A 16005-nucleotide genomic window follows, 5' to 3' on the forward strand; every position below is an offset into this window, starting at 1 on the left:
AAACATATTGATTTTTCTGTTATCTATGAAAAAAATATCATAATTTTAATAATAGACACGAATTTAAAGTGAAAGGATGAAAAATGTATTCCAAGTAAATGGAGGCAGAAGTAAGTAGGTCTGGCTATCCTAAAATGTGACAAAGTAAATTTCAAGCTAAAGCTAATCAGAGAAGAGAAAGGTTATATCCATTCTAATCAAAGATAAATTAATCAAAAAACCACAACACCAAACATCTATGCATAAAATTCTGCTACACCCTTTTTCTATAAAGCATAGTGATAGAATAAAAGACACAGATTTCCACAAACCTATTAATAGTGGGGAACTTTAACACCCCATTTTCTCCAATACATAGGTCATCTAGACAAATAAACTTAGCCCCACAATTAAAAGGTATCATACATCAGATGTACCATAAAGATAGCTGGGGAATATTCCAACAAAAGAACACACATTCTACGCACTAGCCAATGGAAGCGTCTCCAAAATGGACAACATGCTGGGATACAAAATAAGCCTTTACAAAGCTAGAAAACAATTTCATGTATGTATCCTATCTAACAATTACATAATAAAATTCAAAATCAACAGTAAGCAAAACTCTAGTCAGTCTATCAATCATGGAACTGAACAATTCATTACCTAATGGTGAATGGATGAAAGAAGAAATCAAAATATTCTTAAAACTAAATAGAAATAAAAATATAACACCGAAAAACCTGAAATACATTTAAAACAGCCTTAAAGAGAAATGTTCTGGCCCTAAGTGTCTACATTAACAAATTATAAAGAGGACAAGTTACTGATGCAGTTCAAAACTGGAAAAACGAGAAGCCTCAGAAGTGAAAGTGAGTACAGGTATGATTATGATTAGGGAAATTCACCGAGAATTCACTGGGCTAGTTCTGGGGCCAGTATTTTGGGTCTAGACAAATCCTAAAAGGTAGTTATGTCTCAAGAACCTGGACTTGAATAGGAGAGAAGGATGAGTGAGTATAGTTATTCTGTCTAGGTCTGTGCCATGTGTGGTGATGATGGAGTCCCTTGTAGGAAGTGGGTTTGGGTCAGAGCAAGACTTAAAGGCAAAAAAGAAGACCTGAGAAGGGGAGCTGTGGTGAGCAGTAGCAGCAGGACTAGGGATAACTTGGGTGCCATGCGTGGTTGCTCTGTGTTCCCTGAAAGGAAACCAACATCTTTTTACTTTATTTTTTCACAATCCACTTGAGATTTATTAGGATTGTATACAGGAACATGGGTTGAGTGCTATTTTCTGGAGCATGCGTGCCTTACCATTAGCTATACTCCCAAAGAAAATGACTCCTACTTCCACAGAGACCATTAACTGTTGATAGATGTTCAAGGAATAGTAAGGCTCTCCACCACTATATTAGTTGGGGTTTTCTAGAGGAATAGAACTGATGAATGTGTAAATATGTATGTATGTATGTATGTATGTATGTATGTATGTATGTATGATCAGGATTCATTACAGTGACTTTTAAATTGTTATCCAGCTGGCTGTCTACCAATGGAAAGTCCAAAATTCTAGTAGCTGTTCAGTTCATAGGACTGGATGTCTCAACTGTTCTTCAGTATGTACGGTTAGAACCCTGAAGAAAGTAAGCTCTAATTAATGCCAGTGAAGCAATGGAATTGCCAGTGAGAGAAAGGGTAAACGGGCAGAGAGAGAAAGAGAGAGAGAGAGAGAGAGAGAGAGAGATTCCTTCTCCCAAGTCCTTTATATAAGCTGCTACCAAAAGGAATGCTCCAGATTAAATGTGTCTCATCCCATCTCAAGAGATACATATTGAAGGTGAGTTCTTACACTTCAAACAATTTGAGGAAAATACCTCAGTTGTGTACTCAATCTCTTGGGTATTAATTAATTCCACATGGCATCAAATTGACAATCAAGTGAATGTTGAGAGCTTCCACATTATGCAGGATAATCACACTTGTGAGTTCATGAGAACAACAGCCACGTCATGTCCAGAAGACAGCATTTTACAGTGTCCCTCCTCATCCTCAGGATCTTATATTCTTTTAATCCATGCTTCTATGTTTTTTGAGCTTTGGAATAGGTATTACAGCTGTCCTATTTAGGGCTGAGTGTTCAAAAGTCAATTACACTTAGCACATAATCAAGTATGACTCTCCATTAACCACTTCCCACTACAAAGAGAAGGTTTACTGACCAAGGTTAAAAACAGAACAAACGTGGGTGTCTTAGGGATTTATTGCTGTGAAGAGACACCATGACTGTAGTGACTTTTAGAAAAGAAAAGATTTAATTGGGGTTGATCTACAGTTTCAGAAATTTAGTCCATCATTATCATGGCAGGAGACATGGCTGTGTGCAAGCAAACATGGTGCTGGAAATGGAACTGAAAATTCTACCTCTAGATCTGCAGGCACCAAGGAGAAAAGTGTGTCACATAGATAGATGGATAGATAGATAGATAGATAGATAGATAGATAGATAGATAGATAGATATAAAGATAGGTAAGATGTATATGCATATATACACATATACATATATCATATCTGTGTATATTGTTTTGGTTAATACTCCCCCTACTTCTTTTTAATCACCCATTCCAATTTGTTTAATTATTTATATATTTTTTCTGGTATTTATCCTTGTTTTTAACTTTTTATTGATTCTTTGTGAATGTAACATCATACACCCCAATCCTACTCATCTCCCCATCCCTTCTTATATGCTCTATGCCTCTGCAACCACCCCCAATATAGAAAAAAAAAAAGAAAATTAAGATAAAAAAATATCCTGGAAGCTTTAGCGTATCAAAGTGTCAGTGTGTCACACATCATATTCTTTTGTCCACACATTTTTACTTGCAAATGTTCATTTCAATAAGTCATTTATCTGACTTGAGACTTCGGGCTTCTGCTACTCTATAAATACTGGATCCTCATCTGGATTCCTCTCCAATTTCCTGTTGTTGCTCGGTGTCTTGGAGATTCTGCAACTATAGATCTGCATGACTGCTCCTTTCATGCACTCTAACGATTCATAGATGAAGTAGATGTTGGTATGGGCCAGCTTAAAGTCCTAGATGGGGTCCTGGGTAGTAGTTGAGTTGACCAGTCTTCCAGCTCTTCCACACCCATACCACCAGGGCAAACTCTCCAGCATTTCCCAGGATATCTCACCCAATGCTGCCTTCCCTCAGCATGCCCTCAAGGCTATCTCACCTGCCCCCTTGCCACCAGGGGAAACTCTACTGTGCTGCCCATGAAAAGGGTGAAGCCAGATGTGCAGAGTGATTCTAGTGGCAGTCTAGAGCAGAGATATCTGCATGAGCTTTTGTGCTAACATTGCCCTGGGACATCAACAAAGACTGCAGCTGCAGTAGAACCACAGACTCAGACATGTCCATGGGAGGCCACATGGGCCCAGATGTCACCATGGCCTCAAGTGTCAGTGCAGGCCACTCAGATGAGGATTCAGCCCCCAACCCACCCTACTCTGCATGGCCTTTTGTGGCAACTCAGGCCATGGACATTGACACAAACTGCTGCAGCAGAACCACACAGCAAGGCATGGCCCTGGGCAGCAGCCTGGACTGGGATGTCACCATGGTTTCAGGTTATGCAGACTCCTCTTATCTGCTAGAGTCTCTAGTTCTACCTTTCTCGGCAATGTATGAACCTGTTGGTGTTACTTTCTCACTCATCTTTACCATGTACTCAATCTTTCCCATCTCCTTGTCACATATCTGCTCATCTTAGTGGTGGTAGTGGTGCACTAGTTGTGTGCTTGGGTATTTTTCTTCTGACTGCCCTGGGCTCGTCTGCCTAAAATTGGCACTTGGATGTCTTTCTTCTGGTAACAAGGACAGCAGGATTGGGGCAGGTGCTTGAGTGTCTTTCTTTGGCTGCCCTGGCTGACATGGCCAGGGTGACCTTAATTCTTTATAATTTTTACAAAAGGAGAAGATACAGATTCTAAATAAAGGAAAATTAGTTGCTATGAAAGAAAAATATTAATGACATTTGAAAAAATGACAAAAGTACATACTCAGTAAATGTATTGTGCAAATACCTGCCCACCAATATGAAATTTATGTATATACTCATGGCAGAAAAATAACAATTATTTTTAATGAATTTTATATTTCATGAAAAAAAGAGGGTTTACCAGAATTTGCCTGGTGCTTATTTTATTGTGTACTGATTTTACTTACTGCAATGCAAACATACTAAAGACTAATTCTTTTTACTTCTAATTTTTATTAGATATTTTCTTTATTTACATTTCAAATGTTATCCCCTTTCCTGGCTTCCCCTCCAAAAACCCCCTATCCCCTCCCTCCTATACCTTCTCACCAACCCTCTTAACTTACCTGTTAGGTACCCGTTATCCATTGCAGTGTGTGGGCAGAGACTTAAAAGAAGTTTGCTTTTGGAAAAAGAAAAGCAGAACATATGGAAATGAGGGGACATGGCCTAGCCCTGGTCACTGAAATATACCATGCTACATTTGAAGTAACAATATCTGAGGCAGTCCCTTTTCCATACGCAAAATTAAAATTAAGTTATGGGGGGAATTTTCACTTTCTATGGTTCCTTTTCAAGCAGTCTATTGCTTTTTATCTAAAAGATTCATTAGTGCGTATAGAAACAGGATGTGAAGCTGATGTGTACATTTCAAACATAGCATGATTGTCTTTGAAGAAGAAATTAAGTCATAAGGTGCTGATGCAGTACTGAACTATTAGAAGAATGGAGAAGGACAAAGACTAAGGAGATTTTTTAATCACAGGCTTTAATTTAAATCAGAAATTTCTCAAGAGAATTCCTTTGATAATTGCTTTTAATTTCTCTATCATTTGTCTTTTATGTCTTTAGCTATGTTCATTATGAGAAAGACTTTAAATTTCAAATAATGGTGGTACTGAATTCTCTATTGCCTCAATTTTCATTTCACTAAATTCTTTTAATATTGAAATGAACAATGCATTCTGATGCATCCAGTTATTAAGGAACATTTGACTAGTCAAATATAACTTTCTAAAACTTAGTTCTTTTATTCCAGCACTCTATTTTAATGCATTCTTATAGCTTTTATTGTTTTAATTATACCAGTTTTCAGATCTAATTAATTCTGTCAGTACAATGGCTTATTAAAATGCTTTGACATTTTAATAAACAGTAGAAATGTATGGTGTGTGTGTGTCTATGTGTTATTTTATTATTTTATGAAAAGCAGTAGATGTTAGAGTGTAAAATTGTTAAATTTATTTCAAAATAGTTAAATCAGTTGTGCACATAAAAATTCTAAATAATTCGGTTTGTTCCAAATGATGCTATTCTCTCCACTCAAAAGTTATTCATTAATAGTGAATTTATTTTTATACCATAGCCAGTATTATAATACAGTTTTAAGTATTAAAGAATTATGCCTCATTTCTCATAATCAAAGAATTATGCCTCATTTCTACTTTATCAACAATGTTCATATGTTTACTAGACTTTAACCTCAGACTAAATTAAAAATGGCTTAGAAGTAGACAGTGGTTGAACTACTATATAAACCTTATTGTATTATTTATTTTTTATATTTATTATCTTATGTGTATTAGTGTTTGGCTAGCATGTATGTATATGTACCATGTGTGTGCCAGTGTTTGCATAGGGCTGAAGAGAGTGTTGCATCCCCTGATCCTACAAGTACAGATGACTGTGTGCCATTAGGTGGGTTTAGTCAACTGAACCCAGGTCCTTGGCAAGACCAGCTAGTGTTCATAACCACTGAGTCAATTCTCCAGTTCCCACATATCATTCTTAAAAATTGCACAGTATCCCACTTCCCCACACAGGCCAGATCAGCTATCAAAAACCCACCTTAACACTATAGCATAAAGGTAAAAGACACCATCAATAGGAAAAATTGGCAACCTAAAGATTGGGAAAATATCTTCATAAACCCTACATTGGACAGAGGACTAATATACAAAATGTATAAGGAACTCAAGAAGTTAACCCCCACAAAGCAAACAACCCAATTTAAAAATGGAGTACAGAACTGAAGAGAACTCACAACAGAAGAATCTTGAATGGCCAAGAAGAACTTAAAGAAATGTTCAAAGTCCTTGGTAATCAGAGAAATGCAAATCACAACAACCTTGAGATTCAGTTCACACCAATCAGAATGGCTAAGACCAAAATCTCAAGTAACAGTACATGCTGGTAAGGATGTGGAGAAAGAGGAGCACTCCTCCATTACTGGTAGGATTGTAACCTGGTACAAACATCTGGTAAACAATCTGGCAATTCATCAGGAAATTGGAAATAGTTCTACCTGAAAACGCAGCTATACCACTCTTGGGCATATACCCAAAAGATGCCACACCATACCACAAGGACACATACTCCACCATGTTCATAGCATCCTTCATTGTAATAGCCAGAAACTGGAATCAACCCAGATGTCCCCCAACTGAAAATTGGGTACAGAACTGAAAATTGGGTACAGAAAATATGGTTCATTTACACAAGTGAATACTATTCAGCTATTCAAAACAAGGACATATGAATTTTGCAGGCAAATGGATGGAACTAAAAAATATCATCCTGAGTGAGGTAACTCAGAACCAAAAGGACATGTGTCGTATATACTCACTAGTAAGTGTATATTAGCTAAGTAGTACAGAATACCCATAGTTCATAAGAAGTGTAACAAGACAGGCCCATTTAGAAGGGGAAAATAAAGAATCACAGAAGTCAGAGGGAGGGAGGGAACTGGGTGTGGGAGGAGATGGGATTGGGAAAAGGGGAGTAGAATCGGATATAGGGAGGGAACAGTAGAGAAGCCTAGAGGGTCAAGAGAATGAATGGATAAGCAGCCTCTGGGGGTGGGAGGTATAGGGACCCTCTAGAAAGTACCAGAGACTGGGGAGGTGAAAGACTCTCAGGACTCAATGGGTGTGACCTTAGCCAAAATGTCCAACGTTCAGGAGAGGAAACTCGAAGAGTCCACCTCCAGTAAATTGACAGGGCCTCAAGTGGAGGAACAGAGTTACTAACCCACAGTCAAAATTTCTGACCTAGAATTGCTTCTGTCTAAAAGAACTCCAGGGAAAAAAATGGAAAAGAGATTGAAGGAAAGGCAATCTAATAACTGGGCCAACTTGGAATCCATCTCATTGGGGTGGGGCACCAAGACCTGACACTATTACTGATGCTATGATGTGCTTACAATCAGGAGCCTGGCATGACTGTCCTCTGAGACAGAGGCAGATACTTATACCAAAGTTGGAGACCTCTAAGGTTGAATTAGGGAAAGGATTGAAGAAGCTAAAGGGGAGACAAACCCCATAGGAAGACAAGCATACTCAAGTCATTCAGACTCCAGGGAGCTCCCAGTGACTTAACCACCAACCAGGAGCATGTCAGAAGCTCCTAGCACATATTTAGCAGAGATTTGCCTGGTCTGGCTTCAGTAGAAGATTCACTTAATCCTCAAGAGACTTCATGCCCCCAGTGGAGGGGAAGGTATGGTAGGGGTGTGCCCTCTCAGAGACAAGAGGAGAGGAACTGTGGGAGGGGAGGCCAAGCAGAACAATGACTGGAATGTAAATAAATAACTTTTAAAAAGTGCATGGTATTCCCCAGGATACATTCCACAGAACTCAAGAAGGTTAACAAGCCAAAGGGCCCAAGTGAGGATGCTTCAATCCCATTTGGGAAGGAGAAGAAAGCCATCATGGGAGGCAGAAGGAGGGTGGGAGCTGGGGGGGGGGAGGTGGTAGAAAGGGAAAGGGAAAGAACATGACCAGGTATGGAGGGAGGGGGACAGGAGAGATGCCCTGAGGGCCAGCAAAATGAATGGAAATATGCATTCTCAGGGGCTGGGAGTTTGGTGGTGCCTTCTAGAATGTACTACAGACTTGGGAGGTGAAAGACTCTCAGGACTCAAAGGGAAGAACCTTAGATGAAATGCCCAAGAGTGGGCAGAGGGAATTTGTAGAGTCCACCTCCAGTAGAAAGACAGAGCATCAAGTGGAGGGATGGGATTACCATCCCACAGTCAAAACCTCTAACCCAGAATTGTTCCTGTTTAAAAGAACTGCAGGGATAAAAATAGAGAAAAGACTGAGGGAAAGGAGGTCCAGTGACTAGCCTAACTTGGGATCCATCTTACGGGGAGTCTCCCAGGCCTGACACTATTACTGATGCTATGATGTGCTTACATACAGGAGCCTAACATGGCTGTCCTCCAAGAGACTCAACAAGCAGCTGACTGAGATAGCTGCAAGTACTTACACCCAACCAATGGACTGAAGTTGGCAATCACTGTGCTTGAGTTATGAAAAGGCTGGGAGAAGCTGAGGAGGAGGGCTATGTCATAGGAAGACAGCAGTTTCAACTTACCTGGACCCCTGAGATCTCTCAGACACTGAGCCACCAACCAACCAGGCAGCATACAAGAGCTAGTCCTTGATACAACAAAGGACTGCCTGCTCTAACCTCAGTGAGAGACAAGTCCCCTAACAATCGAGGGAGTGGGGAGGACTGGTGTTGGTGAGGTGGACATGCTCTTAGAAACAGGGTGGGGGGCATGGGATGAGAAACTGTGGGAGAGCAGACCAGGAAGGGGGTAATGACTGGACTGTAAAAGAATAAAAGTAATTTTAAAAGTGCATGGTGGGCTTGGTGACGCACACCTTTAATCCCAGCACTCTGGAGGCAGAGGCAGGNGGATTTCTGAGTCCAAGGCCAGCCTGGTCTACAAAGTGAGTTCCAGGACAGCCAGGGCTACACAGAGAAACCCTGTCTCGAAAAAACAAAAAAAAAGGGGGGCATGCTATTCATACTCTTCCTCTTCTTATTACTGCTACAAATAAAGTGCCATAACTTTAGAAGGTCTTAGCTAGAAGTTGTATGTATCAACTCCATACATAACCTAATAAAGACACCTTAACACACACCTGTGTCTAGCTGTAGAATAAAGTCTCTAATCTGGGTAGTCATTCAATAACTAAAACTTAAAAGAATAATCATAACCTCTTTTATGAGAAATAAACATACTAAAATCTCATTATAGAATTACTTTTTCTAAATATTAATTTTACATTCTTAAATCAAGAATTTAAATGCTCTGTGTACACCAGTCAAAACTAAATTCAAACTTGAATCAATAGAGAACATTTTAGTGTAGCCTTGAACATTGTAAAAAATAATATTGATTGAATCCACTAGATTCAATCTTTACCGGAGCATGCTCTATACAAAAGTCATCACGAAAACAAGGTGACTTCCTTTACAGCATTTTCTGTGCTGGACATAGGTTATCCTTCAGCCTTCTTACTCCTTTAAAATTAAAATAAACTCTAGGATCTGAGCCTGTCACCATCAGATATCTTATGTCTGTTTCCTTCTGCCTCCATTGTCCTACTTTTTATACAGCCATGCCATGAAACACCAGATTAGAGCCCCTTTTCATGAAAACAGATGAGCAGTACAGTTTTAGTTCCTCACTAGGCTCATGGAGACCTGGAGAATGCTTGTGTTCAAACTGATGGACTACAGATCACCTATTATGGATGTTGTAATTTAGGATGGAAAGTTTAGTATCCTTGTTTCAATACCTGTAGTTCTTCTGTTTCAAACTTTGAGTCAGATGCCTCTCAGCTTTGCATCTAACCAAATTGTGGTTTCTCCAACACTTTGTTAAAAAGATTAACCTATTTTGCCACATATTTCTTTCTTGTGTTCCATCCTTTCAACATCTCAGCAACTGAAGTATGGAATTTTCTATCACCCCATTATACAGCAAGGACATTTATTCAAGGTTATGATTAACAGCTGCATCTCGGTAGTTTCTGAATGGAGTTGACAGCTTATTATTTTCCCAAGTGTGGACTCCAAATATTTACACAAACAGACATCATTTGAATCCATGCATGGATCTAATGAACAATTATCAAATTGAACCATCCCAGAAACCGAGTAAAATTTTACTTCTCCCATTTTCAAGCAGCCTACCCACATGTAGTCTGTACTCTCTCCACAAGACCTGGTTTTCCACTCACAAGTTGAAGTCCCAAGAAGCCATGCCAACCTTTCTCATAAAACGACTCACTTCTGCTGTTCCACGTCATAAAATCTCATTGTCAATATTATACTTTTGCGTTGCTTTTTTAACAATAATTCTAATTCAATTCATTTTTTCACCCAAGAAACCTCTCTTTGTCTCATATACACATTCACCTAACACACAAAAACTTATACATAAACACACACATGCACACATAAACATATACAGACACACACATGCACACAAACACACAAGAAAAAAAGTAAATGTATGAATAGGTGCTATCTCCTGAGGCTATATTGGTGTTGTTAGGATGATGTTCTGTGCTGCCATAGGGGGCCATGTGGATGTCTGTCAGTGCTGCCACAGGCTGTTATGGATAAGGAAGCTTCTTTCCAGTGATATCAATGACAGCACACTCAAATTTGAGAATAAGAGACATTGAAGAATTCTATAACAACCTCCACTCTCACAAAAAAGAAAAAGAAAGACTCTCACAAAAAAGAAAAAGAAAGAAAGAAACCGTCTAAACAGGAAGCCAATGAAGAGTCTTTAAAAATTGTGAAAGAGATGCTGAAATATGGTTCTTCATAGTTGATCCCTTCTAGGAGCTAGGAAAGGCACAACTCAACTCAGTTATCTTTAAGGTCCCAACTACTTGGAATTTGACCATGATACAGTGAGAATGTGGGCAATATAAATTTGACTTGGTGTATTTTGGGGGAGGGCACAAGGATGGTAAGGTGGTCTCGGGATGAATGGAAAACAAGTGTGATAGAGGTACATTGTGTGAAATCTCCAAATAGTCAATAAAAATATTATATTGGGAAAAAATGAATAGAGGCTAGGATGAGGGTTCAGTGGTAAAAGTGTTTTCTAGGCAAGCAGGAGGACTCATGCTCAGATCTCCTCAACCCATTTATGGGCATGGCAACTTATTTGTAATTTCAGCACTTAGATGATGAAGGCCAGAAATCCCTAGATCAAGGTGACTAGGCAGAGTAGTCATATCAGTGAGGTCTGAGTTCAACTGAGAGATCCTGCCTCAATGAATTAGGTGGATCATTATCAAGAAAGACTTTCTACATCAACTTTTGATCTCCACAACACAGACACACACACACAGACACACACACACACACACACACATATGGAGTACATATTCATATATACATGCACACATATGGGAATATGCAAGAACACACATACACCACACATACACATGCACATGAAAAAGAAAACTGATAAACAAATAACCACAGAAGCCATCTCACAATCATGAACAATAACAGACTTCCTATAAAGTAGAAAGTTCAGTGGAATAGACTGAAGAAACTTGGGTTTTTATTACAAAACTAAATCACTGAATGAACACACTTTGACTTACCATTCTTGAAATATCATATTCATTTTCAAACTCATCAGTCAATGTCTGAATTATTGCTTCACAGGATCTTATGATATGTAGTCCATTTTTTGCTTTTAGGCATACAGAGCAATCAAGTTTCTATACTTGTTTACAGTTCTCAGAGACAGAATTTTCACCAAAACATACCAATTTTCCTAAAAACAATTTCACATAATTATAAATGATGTTGTATCGAACTAAAATGATACAAAATTTGAAGTTGATCAAACAAAACATTTTAATTTTAACGTTAATTTCAGCAATAAATTATAACATTTGTAATTTATCATCTAAATATATATTACCATTATTCTGAAAATAATTGAGTACAAAATAATAAACTTTACAAAGGGTAGGTTCATATTTGTGCACTGCTAGAATCATTAAGTGTGTCCTAAAGTATGTCTACCACTGCAGAGTTCAGTATAAGTGCTTTGCTTGCATGCTTAATTACTTGTTTATTTTTTCCTTCTTCTTTCCTTCTATCTTTTTTATAGTCCATTTGTGGATGGACTATAAAATCTCAGAAGTGTAAATATCTATTACAAAAAAGCAGTACATCCATGACTTTAAATATAAACTATGGACATAATTTGTCAGGAGCTATTGCTTTTGCTTAGTTTTCCTTCTCAGTTGTCTTTTATTGTTATTCTTGACTCAATTGCAATTTACTATGCTTTATATCACAAGATATATCATTATAATTATTTTGAAAAGATGAAAAAGTTGATGCTTACAACTCTGCATAAGAACAGAAGTGATATTAATGTGTCAGTATTGTGAGTAAAACAGATGATCCAAACAACATATTTTGGATCCAGATAATGCCAGAAGAATCAAATAAGGCCTCCTAAAAGAATGAAAAGAAGCATCTATTGGCTATTTATACCTTCATAGCGCATATACTACTTTTCATGTTAATTCACCAGAAATTTGTTTCCTCAAATTAAATGCAAAATAAAAGTCATTAATAAAATATAGTATATCTTACCAAACTAAGCCTATGAATGCCACTCTAATAGAAAATTGATGGTATTCCAGATCTTTAAATTTGCAGAACACAGAAAAAGAGTTGTTCTTTATTAATCATCATAATAAGTTATCAATAAGCTAGACTGCCAGGTTTCTAGATGATTTCTACCACCGACTTCATGTGTATCTTCAGACAAATTAATAAATTTCCCTAGTCTCAATCTCTTTACCTGAAAAATGGAGGTGATAGAACTTAACACCTTGAAAATAATAGCTAATAGCTCAATTGGTCATGGCAATAATTAAAAGGCAGACTAATGTATTTATAACATTATATAAATGTAACTTACTTAAAAAGTAAACTTGTACATATCATCATATGCATAAAAGTGTTCATTGTAGATGCACAAATTAAAAAATATATCTTTAAATTTTCTATTTTAATTTTAATAAAGTACATAAATACATGGTACATAACTCTTTCAGGTTGATTTGTTCAGGAAAAAAGCTGAAATCTTCAATCTGTTTTTGTACTACCTAAATGCTTGTCTTTTTGTTGTATAATTTTGAAATAATAAATTTATTAATCACAACAATAGCAATAGTGCATAAATTAAATTCAATTAAATAACAATTGCATTGAATATATTCAACCTAATTATTTTGCACTTCATCAGAAATAAAAATGGTAATATTAACTATACTTTTTCACCCAGCATTGGGATATTTTGTTTTATTCATTTCATATTGTTTTTAGACAGCTGGTCAACCCTTAGACACATGAACAAAGAAATGTATTGGAGGGGAGCTTAACTATATTGATTGTGCTTCAACAATGTCATGTTGTAATGTCACAGTTTTTCCATATTACCAGGGTTGTCAGCATTCTTCATAATCATTAAACATATAGTGCAAAGTGGCTTGCATCTTTGTCCAGGAAGCACTAAAAACAGACACCACCTTAGAGCACATGGGACAACTCCCTCTTTTATGAGCAAAGAAACTGATGTCCATCAAATGGCTCAGTAACAGAGAGAAGTACTTCAACAAGTAGCAAATTTAGACTTCAGTTCCCTATATACCACTGCCTGATGTTTACAGTGCCCTGTCCTCAAGTTATGGCCATGTTACAAGAAAACTTGATTCATTGTAGAACTAATGGATGTGATTCTAAAGCCATTGTTATGGCCTCTTATAAAGTTGTATTGAAACCTGCAGAAGGTCCTGTCTTCAATTCCACTAAAGATATAGCTCTGTTAATAGATAAAAAAGGAAAATTGATGATATCCATAGCTCTATCTAAAGTTTGTGATGGAATCATTATGTTATCCTGATTAAAGAAATTGCTCTCCTTTGGTCAATCTGCCCCAACTATTATCTGAGAACATGTAATCAAAAAGTGCTGGGTGACATGTCCTAACAAGAAAAAGATGGAGTTATAAGTTATTAGAAGATATTACTTGACCTTTTATTTACAGCAGAGAAAAAGAGGGGAAAAAAAGCTGCCTTAAGATCTTTTGCAAGAAGACACTATTGAATGCTAGTACATCTTATAGAAGGCTGGCACCTTTTGTACGTTAATCAGAATATTGGTGTAACCTAACAAAGTTCAACTTTACACTGTGAAAATCAAGATTTTTTTTTATAAAATTAGGGAGTTAACTACTTACCCATGAATATTATTAATGTAAATGTAAACCTTACAATTTCATAGGATTAAAATTTTCAATATTGTAACTTAAAATTTCTAATTATTTGCCTTTTTTCCAATTCTTGTAAATTAACCAAAACTTATCAAGAAATTAAAGAACACTTAAACTAGAATTTTCTTATCTCAACTTCAATTTAACAAACACACACACATACAACCTCTTTTGTCCTACCTATTTAGCCAAACCTGTCTCCAAAATAACATAAATACTCTTGTTTCAATGTTCCAAGTATTGAGATTGTAGATATGAATCCTCACCTCACTCACACAACTTTTTTTTTCAGTACACTCTTCCATTGAGTTGCATCATAAACTCTATTTTTTTAGAAAAAAACCATATTTTAATGAAAGTAATTTTTATGCTTAAGAACGAATTTGGCAGGCTGGAGAGATGACTCAGAGATTAAGAGCACTGCTGACTCTTCCAGAGGTCCAGAGTTCAAGTCCCAGCAACCACATCCTGGCTCACAACCATCAATAAAGAGATCTGGTATCCTCTTCTAGCATATACACATACATGCAAGCATAACATTGTATACAAAATAAAAATAAATATTTTTAAAAGAATGAATTTAGCAGAATGTGAACATTCAAATAACCCTAATATTGAGATTTACATTGTGCTACTTTCTTTACCATAGTTGAAAGATCCCCAATATCTTACTTCACTAAACTGATTATTCCACCAAGAGCCATAGGAAAAAATAAAACTCATGCCAATCATGAGAAGCCTTCTTCTGAGTTGTTGGTCACCGTGGTACAAGGGACTCCCAAAAGACTGGCTTTTGCTGTTACCTTTGTTTGCTGAAAGTCATTTCCTATTGCTAAAGACACCATATACTTCACACACAGGATCCAGATGATCCTCATTGACACTGACCTGAAAGGTTCTTCCCTAAAGATTCCATGTAAGCTCCCCAGAGTGGGAAGAAACCAATAGTCATATGCAAATGTGATACATATAAAATGCAACAATGACCAGCCTGGTGCCATATCTCTAAAGATACAATAGTGGCAAACACTATTGGCTGTAACCCACAACTCTGTAATTATAAGTCTCTCTCAATAAGAGGGAAATTATGCCTGGAGACCTACACAACTACCTGGTGCCGATTAATCTTTGGAAAGAACCTATAATTTCCACTTTACTAAACCAAAGTAATTCCTAACTAGTAGTCTATACATTTATCCTCATACAACAAGTTAAATATAGGTCTTGCCCCTTATCAAAGCATTATCTCTTTGACACAAAGGCCACTATAAAAAATACATGACTAATTTAAAAAAAAAATGCAAACAAGTGACTGTATGGTTCCCAGCTTAACCTGATGCATCAACAATACAATTCCTGCAACTAAGGTTCAGAGATCATAGTAGAAAAGGTAGGTGGGATAATTAGAACTAGAGGAGCAGGAAATTTTCATCTTTTATCTCCTGCTCTTGTCAGAGTCATTATGCCCATGAAGTCCTAACAAAGCTTCCTAAATAAGACTTAAACAAAAAGATGACACAAATAGACAGGTTCTCGTGAAGGGGGGGGGCAGGTGCAGAATCTCATGGTAGCTCAACCCTAGACAAAGAATTATAGGCCAAGGCCAAGAAGTGGGAGTGGGCAAGTAGGGGAGCAGTGCAGGGGGGTGGGGTATAGGGAACTTTCAGGATAGCATTTGGAATGTAAAGAAAATATCTAATAAAAAAAGAAAGAAAATTATCAAGGACCAGATAATAAAGAACATTATTGTCATAATGAGGTTAGAAGAAGAAGGAGAAGAAGAAAAAGAAGAAGAAGAAGAAGAAGAAGAAGAAGAAGAAGAAGAAGAAGAAGAAGAAGAAGAAGAAGAAGAAGA

At 37.2% G+C, this 16005-nt stretch overlaps 1 pseudogene; it reads left to right on the plus strand.

Annotated features, from left to right (window-relative positions):
* The first annotated feature begins 3397 nt into the window (after positions 1 to 3397).
* The window catches only part of LOC110324013, a 43183-nt pseudogene continuing 30575 nt past the window's right edge, over positions 3398 to 16005 (plus strand).

The sequence above is a fragment of the Mus pahari genome, chromosome 7 (assembly GCF_900095145.1).
Source record: "Mus pahari chromosome 7, PAHARI_EIJ_v1.1, whole genome shotgun sequence".
In the NCBI taxonomy this organism is placed as follows: domain Eukaryota; kingdom Metazoa; phylum Chordata; class Mammalia; order Rodentia; family Muridae; genus Mus; species Mus pahari.